Source organism: Aquarana catesbeiana, linkage group LG01 (assembly GCF_042186555.1).
Source record: "Aquarana catesbeiana isolate 2022-GZ linkage group LG01, ASM4218655v1, whole genome shotgun sequence".
NCBI classification, from domain to species: Eukaryota; Metazoa; Chordata; class Amphibia; order Anura; family Ranidae; genus Aquarana; species Aquarana catesbeiana.
In genome coordinates, this window is record NC_133324.1 from 581,094,668 (window position 1) to 581,106,927 (window position 12,260).

The following is a 12,260-nucleotide window of genomic DNA, read 5'->3' on the forward strand; positions in this document are numbered from 1 at the left end:
TTGTTATATGCATTTTAGGTTCGCTAGGACTGCATCTTTTTGGTTATACCATCTAGATGAAAGATTGATAAACTATATATATTTTTTTCTTACTTTAATAATTAACAGTTGATCCAATCAATATATTTTTCTACAGATCATGGTCTCAGCCTGTACAAATAAAACATCACGCAAGAGAACATGCAGTATAGTGTTTCACAGAGGACTATTAAAAAGACAAGTTAACAGCTTATATATAATTTATTGAAAATCTTTTAATGTGTACAACATGCTTGTCAATCTATACTTTCATATTGGCTGGATTCTTTAAAAATCAACAGCATATCTGCAAAAGATAAAAAGTACAATTACTTAGAAGTCCTAAAACTTCATTACAGATACAGTTAAAGCATTACTAAACCCAAAAACAAAAAATGTAATATTGCAGTTTAACCTATCCTTAACCACCTTCCCGCCCAGGCCAATTTTCAGCTTTCAGCGCTGTCGCAATTTGAATGACAATTGCGCGGTCATGCTACACTGTACCCAAACAAATTTATCATTTTGTTCCCACAAATAGAGCTTTCTTTTGGTGGTATTTGATCACCTCTGCGGTTTTTATTTTTTGCGCAACAAATAAAAAAAGACCAAAAATTTTGAAAAAAAACAAGTTCTTTGTTTCTGTTAAAACTTTTTGACTTTTTGTAAATAAGTACGTTTTCTCAGGCGTGACCGGATGTGGGAGTGAGAGGGTGTGTGAGATCTCCTCTCCCTCCGCTCTGACCAGCTAAGCCAAGGGCTGAGGAGACTACCGGTGTGTGCAGCAGTACAAGCGGCAGTGTAAGCAGCGGTGTCCGGCCAACTACAGCACCACAGCACTATTGAGCAGATCGCTCCCTGGCGCAGACACGGTGGACGGAGCTGAGGTGGGGTGTGAGAGACCCCTGTGGCGTGCCGGCGGCCGGGTAAAGGGAAGCTCCGGTGGCGGCTATAGCAGCACCAGCAGTGGCGGCGTCAGTGAGTGTGGCGGTGGAGAGCCAGGAAGATGGAGCTATAGGGGTGGCGTGAGAGGCCCCCCCTCCTGGGTTATCAGCAGCAACCAAATCTGGTCGAACACAGTAGCAGCAGCGGGGCAATGAACAAAGTAAGCTATCAGAATCAACATCGCAACGCTGGGAATCTGGAGAGCTGCTAAGAAGACCCCCAGACATAGGTGAAAACTTTCCTACTTTTCTCTTTATATAATATGTTTGTGGCGGATGACTTTTTTTTCCTGGTTCCTGGTTAAAGAGCTGGTCTGTGAGTTGGCCTTTGATTGATTGGTTCCTGAAGAATCCTAACTGAGTCTGTAATGTGAAACCTGGGTCAACTAGAAACATGCTGCCTTATTACTTTTTGAGCCTATTTACCCTATTGAAGTAATATCTTACATAGAGGAAATTAGCAACCCCAGTCCGAAGTGGGAGACGGACGGGGGGTACTGGCGTATGAGGTTTCACCTTTTTGTTTCTCAAAACAATAAAAGAACCAGTGGAATTGTGTGATGTAAGCTGCTTATCATAAACATCAGCTGCAAGTGAAACGGCGTTGCACAAGTACTTGTTTATTGTCCCAAGAGTCACTGATCTGACGCTGGCAGAGTTATATGGAGAACTATCTTTGTGATACCTCTTTTTTTTTTTTTTTTTTTTTTCTATGCAAAACTAGTAGTCCGGGACTGTAACATTTTTATATCTCAATTTGCTAGTTTGCTAAAAGGAAAAGAATTTTTTTTTATTTTTTTTTTTCTTCTTTCTTTTCCTTTCCTACCCCCCCCCCCTCCTCCCCTTTTTTTTTTTTTTTTTTTTTTTTCTTTCTCCTCCCCCCTCATGGCATAATAGCATGGCTGGGAAGCGGGCAGCAGAGGAAAAATTAAACCAGCACCAGTTACAAAATCAGCCACATCAAGTAGGAGGTCAGGTTACACGCTCGGCTAGAAACCAGACAAACCAAGCGAAAGTCGCAGCAGCAGCTGCAGTAGCGGCAGCAACAAAATTAGAGCGTTTTTCCAGGACATCCCTATCACCAGTAAAATCCCAACAGCTAACCCAAGCGAGTACCCAGGCGAGTAGGAAAAGCCACAGCCAAAGCAGCGGGCCAATATTGGCCGCAACAAGCCCACTTGCAGTGCCCTCAATAAGTCACGGAATAGGAAAACTTCCCCCTATAAGTGGTGACACAGATCCTAAAAGGCTACCCAATACAACTGAGCCCGGGATGGAGAGTGGCCAAAGTGGAGGAGCGGAAGAGCCAACAATGAGGGACCTCATGTATGCGATTACTGCATGTAAGGAATCAATTTTTGGTTTGGGTGCTCAGCTAAAAAGCATAAGAGAAGAACTGATAGCGCTGGGTAGTAGATTGAAAGAAACGGAGGGAAGAACAACAGCCCTAGAGGACAGATTAAGCTTGGTGGAAGATATACTATCTCCGCTCAGACAAGATATGACTGACATGAAAAAACGCATAGAAAATCAATCCGCCAAAATAGATGAACTAGAAAATAGAAATCGAAGAAACAACATAAGAGTAATAGGCATGCCGGAACGGAGCGAGGGACCTGACTCTATTGAATTTTTGGAGGGATGGATCAAGGAGACATTTGGGGCTGCATCCTTTTCTCCCTTTTTTGGCATCGAACGCGCCCATCGAATCCCCTCCAAATCTCGGCAGGGCAAGGAGTACCCAAGACCTATAATTATGAAAATGTTCAACTTTAGAGATAAGGTGTCTTTGCTTCGGAAAGCGAGAGAAATGAGAGAAATCTTGTATAGGGGAGCGCGAATTTCACTATATCAAGATTTCTCCCCAGACCTGCAAAAGCTCAGGGCGGCATACATGCCAATTAAACGTGTGCTTCAGCAAAAAAAGACGGATTATGCACTACTGTACCCCGCCCGCATGAGAATAACCACCAGGAACGGGACATTCTTCTTTGACTCTCCCCGCAAAGTGGAAGACTGGCTGGAGAATGCAGAGAGAACAACACGGAACGAAGGAGAGGAGAGATTAGAGACTGATTAGATTACGGATTTTTTTTTTTTTTTTTTCTCTCTTTTCCTTATGTGGTATTAGGGAGGGGGAGAGAAGAGGGTAGGGTGATACAGTGAGTAATACACTAAAGAATTAAGTAGGCGATGTGTTGCTGGTAGAAGTTGAGAAAAAAGTATAGGAACAGACCATAAAGTAGTAAAGGTTAATATACACTTACTTAATTCACTGGATTGACATGACAGATTATCTTTTTTCCGAACATAAAAAATTAAAAACACATGAACAGCACTAATAAGGTTGAAGGAATAGGATTATAATTTAACACTAGTTGGATATTCACTTTTTAGAATACTTTGAGCTGCCACGATAAACGATTTTTTTTTACAAGCATAATTATTTAGAACACTTGAATAACACTAATATGGTCAGGGAGGGGGGGAGGGGGTGGGATAGGGACCCCTGGGTTAAAGGGGTATCGTAAATGTGTGGCACTGGCAAGGTATGCCAGTGTAGTATGGGAAATGAGAGTAAGTGGGAGGCTCGGAACACAGCCCCTAGGGTAGGCCCAGCTGGGCGGGGAGGGAAGGAAAGAGGTGGGTGGGAGAGGGGGTGGGGGAGACAGGAGGGAAAGAGTTGGGAGGGGGGGTGGTGCGGGGTGGGGGGCGGGGGAGATTGGGGAGGGGTGGGTGGAAAAGTCACAACCCAAATAATTAATGAAAAACACCACAAACATAAAACCATATACAAATCCCTCCTACGCTCCACCAAGGATGGTAAGGGGATTAGGAGGAATGCTGACTGTTATGTATTACTCACTGAAGGGACCCAAGGGGCAGGTAAAATTCTGAGGGACAATTGTATTCTTATTCCCTGCTCACGTCGTTGCCTCTTGCTATATAGTTATTTGAATTGGTATGATCCCCTATATGAGTAAAGAAATTGGGAAAAGGAAAGACCTACTCTTGATGACATGGAATGTGAGAGGGCTGGGGGATAGCAACAAGAGAAGGGCAATGTTTAGATATTTTGATATAATGAAACCTCAGATAATCTGTTTACAGGAAACACACTTGTGTTCCAACTCTGTCCACCTGCTGCGCTCAAGGAGATACCCGACTCAGTTTCACTCCATGCATACTTCACATTCAAGAGGAGTCAGTATAGTGATCTCCTCGGGTGTCTCCTTTGAGTGCATGGAACAGAGGGTGGACAGGGAGGGAAAATTTGTCTTCTTGCTATGTAAAATTAACGGTTTAACGTGCATAATTGCATCAATATACATTCCACCACCATTCTCACCAGCTTCACTCGGGTGTCTATCACAATTCATAGCCTCATACCCGGATGTCCCGGTACTAGCATTGGGTGACTACAATAATATCTTAGACAACTCCCAGGATAGAATGTCTCTGACATCTAGAACTATGAAACAGACAACTGGCAGGACTGCTTTTGCAGCCCTGCTTATGGAAATAGGACTCCGGGATGTATGGAGAGAGAGACACAAAGAGGACAGATGTTATTCATGTTATTCTGCAACACATGAGGTCCTCTCCCGTATCGACCTGGGTCTAGGAAATGAGGCACTCCTGCAGTTAGTGGAGGACTCTGCGTATGAGCCACGCCTGTTATCTGACCACTCCCCATTCTGGGTGCGGTTAGGCACCACTGGAAAGCTGGGGCGACAATTATGGAAGGTGAACCCCTACTGGTTGTCTCTGTTTCCCCAAATAGATAATATAAGAGAGGCGCTACGGGAGTTCCTGCAATTTAATAGGGGGTCTGCTAGCGCCATGGTAATATGGGATACACTTAAGGCTTTCTTGAGGGGATGTCTTATTAAAGAAATTGCGGGAATTAAAACACGCTCCAGGGAATGGGAAAACAAGGTACGGGAAGAACTGATAGAAAGGGAACAGGTTTTGATAAGAGACCCATCAAAATCTAATCAAGAATCCTGGAGAGAGGTACAAGCGATATATAGCTCGGTTTGGTTATCAGCAGCAGAGAAGAGAAGATACTTTCAACAACAGAGTTATTTTGAAGAGGGGGAAAATACTGGCCGCCTTCTAGCCCTTATAGCCAGAGAGCAAAGAGATCCCACTAATATCCTGGCTGTGAGGGCTAAATCCGGGGAGAGGCAGACCCGTAGTTCAGACATCTTGAGCAGCTTCCAGCAGTTCTATGGGGACTTGTATTCTAGCAAAACTAGATACAACCCGCTTGAGCTGTTGCAGTTTTTGCAGTCCTGTCCGCTCCCGCAACTGTCGGAGGCGGACAGGGAACTGTTGAACTGCCCAATCACATTAGTGGAATTAAGAGAAGCACTGGAGGGGACAGGTCGCCATAAATCACCAGGCCCAGACGGGATTCCGGCAGAGGTATACTCCCACTATAGAGAGGACCTCTTACCATCACTACTGCAGGCTATAAGGGAGGCTGAGGAACTGGGTTATCTACCGGATAGTATGCGTGAGGCAATAATAACAGTAATTTTAAAGCCTGGGAAAGATAATCTTCTATTAGACTCATATCGTCCAATCTCGCTATTAAACGCGGATGTTAAATTGTTCGCAAGTGTCCTGGCCAATAGGCTATCTCGAGTGATTAGCAGGTTGGTCCATCGTGATCAGTCTGGCTTTATACCTACCCGATCTACATCAGATAATATAAGGAGGCTCTACATGAACCTTCAGATGCCAGTGGACAATCCGGGGAGTAGGGCCATTCTATCTCTCGACGCCTCAAAAGCGTTCGACAGTGTGGAATGGCCCTACCTCATGGAAACACTGAAAAGATTCGGGTTGGGAAGTAGGTTTGTAGCTTGGGTAGAGATACTCTATTTTAAACCTAGAGCCAGAATACGTATTAATGGTGACCTTTCGCCTCCATTTGAATTGCATAGGGGGACGAGACAGGGCTGCCCATTGTCTCCATTACTGTTTGCCCTGGCAATAGAGCCTCTAGCTATAAAGATCCGGAATTCAATGGAGGTGGTGGGGTTCCGTAGACATCAGAGAGAAGAAAAAATATCTTTATATGCAGACGATGCACTTATATATCTGGGCGACATGACCTCATCCTTGCGGGCAGTAATGGAGATAGTGAGAGAATATGGCACCTTCTCAGGCTTTGTCATTAACTGGTCAAAATCAACGCTAATGCCCATAGACCAGCAGAGGGACCGACTACCAGTGGGAACGGAACAAATAACAATAGTTGACAGTTTTAAGTACCTGGGAGTGATGGTGTCCCCAAACCCGGCTGAGTACCTCCGGCTGAACCTGGAACCACTGCTCTCTAGGCAGAAACAAAAAAGCAACAGCTGGTGTAGGCTCCCCCTATCAGTTATAGGACGAGCAAATCTAATAAAAATGGTATGGGCACCCCAACAATTATACGTTTTCCACAACTCTCCGACATGGATACCAAAAAAATGGTTTAAACAAATTGACACACTAATGAGGGAATTGATATGGAAAAAAAAGACACCTAGAATTAGCCTAGAAATATTGCAATACGAAAAGGATAGAGGAGGGCTTGCAATACCCAATTCTAGGCTATATTTCTTGGCATCACAATTTCAACAAATGGCAGGATGGGGTCGAAAGGGAAATGAGGACCCTACATACCAATTGGTGACCATGATGGAACCCACACTAGAAGCGGCCTCTCACCTGGAAATGGACTTGCCAAGTATGAAGGGGGTAGATCCAATAAGTACGCTTTTTAAAAAAGTATGGGGTGAGGTTCGGAAAATCTTAAAGATAACAGGCGTGCTTTCATTTACGCCGATCTGGCACAATAGTAGATACTCTGAGATCCAGGGACTACAGGGGTTCACACAATGGCAAGAAAAGGGGATTCAGTTCTTCCCACAACTATATGAGGGAGAGGTGTTGAAGACATACGAACAATTATGTAGGGAATTCCATTTGAACCCGAGGGGCTTTTTCCAGTACCTCCAATTGCGCCATGCGATACAGGCACAACAAATAACGCACTCCCAGACAATACCGGCAGCTTCACTTTTGAACGAGATTTTTTTGGCAGATACAAGGAAAGGGTTAATATCCAAAATATATAAGGAGTTGCTGAAGTCAACCCAGGCTCATACACTGTTAAAGTGCCGAAATAAATGGGTAGAGGACATAGGAGAAATAGATGAAAAACAATGGGAAATGGCGCTCGAGGCTATTCCAGTGGTGTCACTCTCCGCAACCCAAAGACTGTCACAATTATTCATTCTTCATAGGGCCTATAGGACATCAGTACAGCTTTATAAATGGGGTCGAGGAGACTCCCCACTGTGCCCCAAGTGTAAGGTACACAGAGGGGACTTTATTCATTTAATTTGGAGGTGCCCAAAGCTGCATAGGTACTGGGATGAGGTTTCCCAACATATTTCCAGGGTGGCGCGGGTTCACATCCCCCTTAATCCGACCGTATACCTGCTCGGAGCTATAAGTGGAAAGATGTATCCGGGAGGAAAGTACTTCATGTTATCTAGACTGATGTATCTCGCCAGGAAACTTATTGCAAAGTACTGGATGGCTCCAACTGTCCCTACAGTTAAGCAATGGATTGCCTACGTTAACTCGTTTCTCCCTAGAGAACGACTGGCGTATGCCCGTAGAAGCGATCGGAGTAAATTTAACAAGATATGGCACCCATGGCTGGGGGATGCGGACCTGGCCCCACATCAATTGATAGTAGAAAGGCTTCAGATGTAGTGATCAGGGGGGGGTGACGTAGCGAGGAAGAACGAGACTGAGATACCCGAGGGGAAGGAAAGCGAGAGTAAGTACACAGGGGGGGGAGAAGAAGGAGGAATAGGAAGTTGGCTTGTAAAATTAATGACAACAAAATCAGATAAATAAGAACATTGGACAGGAGGGAAACCTGCGGTAGTTGTACAGGTGGTGCAAGAACTATCAAAGGCAATATGAAAGGTCTGCTGTGACGGAGGGGAGGTGGGGTGGGGAGGGGTGGAGGGGAGGGTTGGAACAAAGTGAAGGGAAGGGGAGGAATGAACTAGCAATAGAGATATGATTTTGTATGGAGGAAGGGCGGGAACACGAGAATAGGACTACATAAACCACACACTTTATACCATGTTTTGCTGTACAATATAATGTGAATGATTGAAACTATGCTTCTCCTTTCTTGCCAGACATAGCCCCTGTGTGGGTTGACCTGGCTTTTGCCTTGTATTGTTATAATTTTATTGGCATGTGTGCAATAAAAAATGATTGAGATAAAAAAAAAAGTACGTTTTCTGCGGCACCGACGGGCACTCCTGTGGGCGGCACCGACGGGCACTCCTGTGGGCGGCACCGACGGGCACTCCTGTGGGCGGCACCGACGGGCACTCCTGTGGGCGGCACCGACGGGCACTCCTGTGGGCGGCACCGACGGGCACTCCTGTGGGCGGCACCGACGGGCACTCCTGTGGGCGGCACCGACGGGCACTCCTGTGGGCGGCACCGACGGGCACTCCTGTGGGCGGCACCGACGGGCACTCCTGTGGGCGGCACCGACGGGCACTCCTGTGGGCGGCACCGATAGTTGGCACAGATGGGCACTGACGGGCACTCCTGTGGGCGGCACCGATAGTTGGCACAGATGGGCACTGACAGGTGGCATGAATGGACACTGATGCACTGCTTGTTTGCAATGATGCCCCTAAGGGTGGCATTGCTGGGCATCACTGCAACATAATGGTGCCAATCAGTGCCCATTTGTGGGCACATGTGGGTGGCCATGGGGTACATACCTGGCCATCCACATGTTGCCCCTTCCCTGGTGGTCCAGTCAGCGCAGACCCCCCCCCCCCCCCCCCCCCCCGCCAGGAGAGCCGCCGATCGGCTCTCCTCTACTCGCGTCTGTCAGACGCGAGTGAGGAAGAGCCGATCAACGACTCTTCCTATTGACAGCGTGATCAACCGTGATTGGACACGGCTGATCACGTGGTAAAGAGCCTCCGCCGGAGGCTCTTTACCAAGATCAGTGTGTCAAACTGACACCACTCCACCGATCGTCGCGATGCGCGCCCCCGGGGGCGCGCTGCGGCATTTTATCCTGCTGGACGTCATGACGTCCAGTCAGGATAACAGAACCACTTCCCGGACGTCAATCCGCCATAGGGCGGGCAGTGGTTAAATGAGATGACTGCATTAGTCTCTCCACCCTAAAATGTTCCTTTTAATTTAGAATACACGCTTCATTTACTAGATAATATTGATTTAACGAACAAACATTACCTGGTCATCTAGAAATGTCCATTTCAACTGATCCTACATAAAAAAATAAATAAATAAATAAAATGCAATTAAAGAAAAAGTTGGAAAACTTACAAAGCCAATGTGTATATAATTTGTGTCCTCATCTAAGTTATTAGTAATCACAGGCTATCATGATGTGAACAGCAATAAGTGTTTAATCATTGGACACAGATAAGATCTTAGTGGAAATGCATTTTCTATGCACCTAGTACAAGTACCTGAATTTCTTTTAACACCTGCCATACTGTAATCCCTATTCAAAAATACAGGCTGATGGGAAATAGGCAATTGGAAGAAAAGGCACAGAGGCAACATTATTAAAACGTCTACTCATATAAAAAGCCTGCTGTCTTTGGAAGAGCAGTCAACAAGACTTGCACAAACTGGGTTTAGGGAAAAAAAAAAAAAAAAAAAAAAAAAAAAAAAAACTGCTCCCAGGATAGGACATACACTGACAAAAGAACCTCACTTGGCTCAGTAAATGTTTATTTAGTCATACAAGCATCTCTAAGACCAGAGGCTTGCTGCACAGCTCCTCTGTCAGCGCATCCTTACAGAGCTAGGCCAGGGTCCTTAGACCAACAGCCAAATTGGCTTTGTAGTGGTGGAGGCTTGAAGCAGTGACTCCTGCATGACTCACTAGGATAGAAATGGGGGGGGGGGTTAAAAGACTCAGTTGCCTCATACATGAAAATTAACTATTCCCAATTATTTTGGACTTGTGTGACTTAACCAAGCAAACCAGATTGGGGGGAAAAAAAAAAAAAAATTTGGACGACAAACCGTAAGAGATTTCATCTATTAAAAAGTGAAAATACTAGACTGCAGTTCCACTGGTAGGACTCGGGGAGAAAGGCAAGTACTCATGAAACCTCAACTGATAGCAAGCAAGGGTTGGACAATGGGAGATGACTAAAGTGACTAGGCAGGAGATGTTTTATCCACACCATATGGCAGGGAAAAAAAAAAAAAAAAAAAAAAGCACACAACACGCTCAGCCCAGCAGATATCAGCACTCAGCCCCCACAACTTTAAACCCTTCCACAGCACAACCTGAGGGAGTGGCAAATAAATATGCCAAGAGATCTAACGGAGGTAACTCCCAGTACTTTGCCCAGCCAGCCTACTTACCAAATCTTTAGAGACAGAGCAAGTGCTGAGGCCGTTAAGTGCTTCACAGAATGGTGCCTGGAAAGCATCTTATGTTGAACCTAGCATTCAAAGGTCGCTTTCAGGCCATCCCCACAAGGTACGGACACAGTTTGTCAAAAGCCAGGCTGAGGACAACTCCACTGGAAAGCTGCAATCTAAGAGGCGTAGTTCCAACAGCGATGTAGAGAACAGTCCTGGTTGACAAAAAAAGATCAAAGAAAAAAAAGGGGTTAGCAAAAAAAAAAAAAAAAAAAAAAAAAATGTAGTCCCATTTTCAGAGATGTAGGAGACACTATCAAACAAAGGCATTCTGCTAATGGGAGGAATTATACCGAGCTAGCCAAAATGTTTTTTTTGTTTGCCAGTGTTCAATACTCCTGCAGGCAGCAGTATAAAGCAAAGGTTTAAGACTTCCTGTATCCCTCAGTGGATGAGAAAAAGTTAGTCTTAACATTTGGAATTTCCCATGAATCTTTCAGGATGGAAACTATATTCCTACCTCTGGTTTTTACTACAGTTCTTATTTTGTGTTCAATTTGGCTTATCCTTAGGTGACAGGGGCGAGAAAATGCTAAAGTGAAACTAAATCCTCCTTTCCTTAGGAAGGCCAAGGAAGCTGCCATCTTAGCCTCTCATCTGCAGGACACCAGCCATTTGATGTTCAGTTGAAAGCATATGTGACAGTTACCATTCACAGCATGTCTTGAATGAAACTTAAAAAAAATAAATAAAAATTAAATCAATTCTGCTTTCACCATTTTGACTTTTGTTTCCAATTGGGGGAACCAATCATCTCTTGGGTAGCTGTCCTGGAATATTCATGGAAATACTGTTACTTTCAAAAACTCTAAAATGAACAAAAAAGACAAACTGTGGTGTACAAATGTCCTTGCACTGGTACTCTGCAAACTGGCAACCCCTGGCTAAAAGAATCCCCTAGATTACCATACTTTGGGGAACTGGAATTGAAGCGAAAGGCAGGGTCAAATCCAGTTTACTGTAATATTATACACAAACTTTTACAGGTTTTAGATTTTAAGGCTTAACGTGTTTAATTATCAGATCTCAGCTATGCACATATAAAAACAATTGAATCTTGGGACACCTGAACCACTCAGAAACAGCCTCTAATTTTCAACATCTGCTGTACATCAGAAGGCAAGATCATCATTGCTCAGGTAGAACAAAACCTGGATTAAATGATTAACACGACAATGATTCCTTACCTGTTTAACTACTGGAATCTTCCCCTCTGGCATGCAGATTAAATATCATATGCACCTGATAAAAAAAAAAGTTAATGCTGGCTTAACACCACTGCGTTCCACTTCCAATAATGCACATTACATGTTTTGGTGCACTGCAGAGCCATTAGATGAGCGGAAGTTCCACTTTTGGGTGGAACTCCGCTTTAAGCGGTTTTTCAGCTTTTTACAAGAGTTTTTAAAGCATTTTAGAAGTGTATCATAAGCATTTTACAGATTCAGATGCTTTTGTTTAGCCAAAAGAAAGCACTAGGGGGAGGAGAGAGGAAATTAGCTGCAGTTTCAGCAGAAAATGAGCGACAAAACACTTGTAAAACACTCAAGTCAGGAGTTTCTATTGACATCTATGGTGCCTGAAATGCCTGCAATCTGCCAAAAAGCAGCTCGTAGTTTAAGCGACAGGCGTTTTGCTTCAGGCAACAGAACGCTCACGTGAACAAGGGCCATTGAAATGAATGGGATTTGGCTTGTTGAGCGTTTTAGAGCTACAAGCAGAAAATTGCTAGTCTCAGAATTGACCTAAAAAAGTCTGAGTTTCGCTGTCCAG

The 12,260-nt window shown here is 44.6% G+C and overlaps 1 long non-coding RNA gene across 1 annotated transcript; it reads right to left on the bottom strand.

Annotated features, from left to right (window-relative positions):
* Positions 1 to 221: 221 nt before the first annotated feature.
* LOC141107044 (uncharacterized) lies at positions 222 to 11,924 on the bottom strand. Its single transcript, XR_012235784.1, has 4 exons — positions 11,675 to 11,924; positions 10,428 to 10,642; positions 9,276 to 9,308; positions 222 to 325 (listed from the first exon to the last, which is right to left on the bottom strand). It is a non-coding gene; the product is annotated as an uncharacterized lncRNA (long non-coding RNA).
* Positions 11,925 to 12,260: the final 336 nt, after the last annotated feature.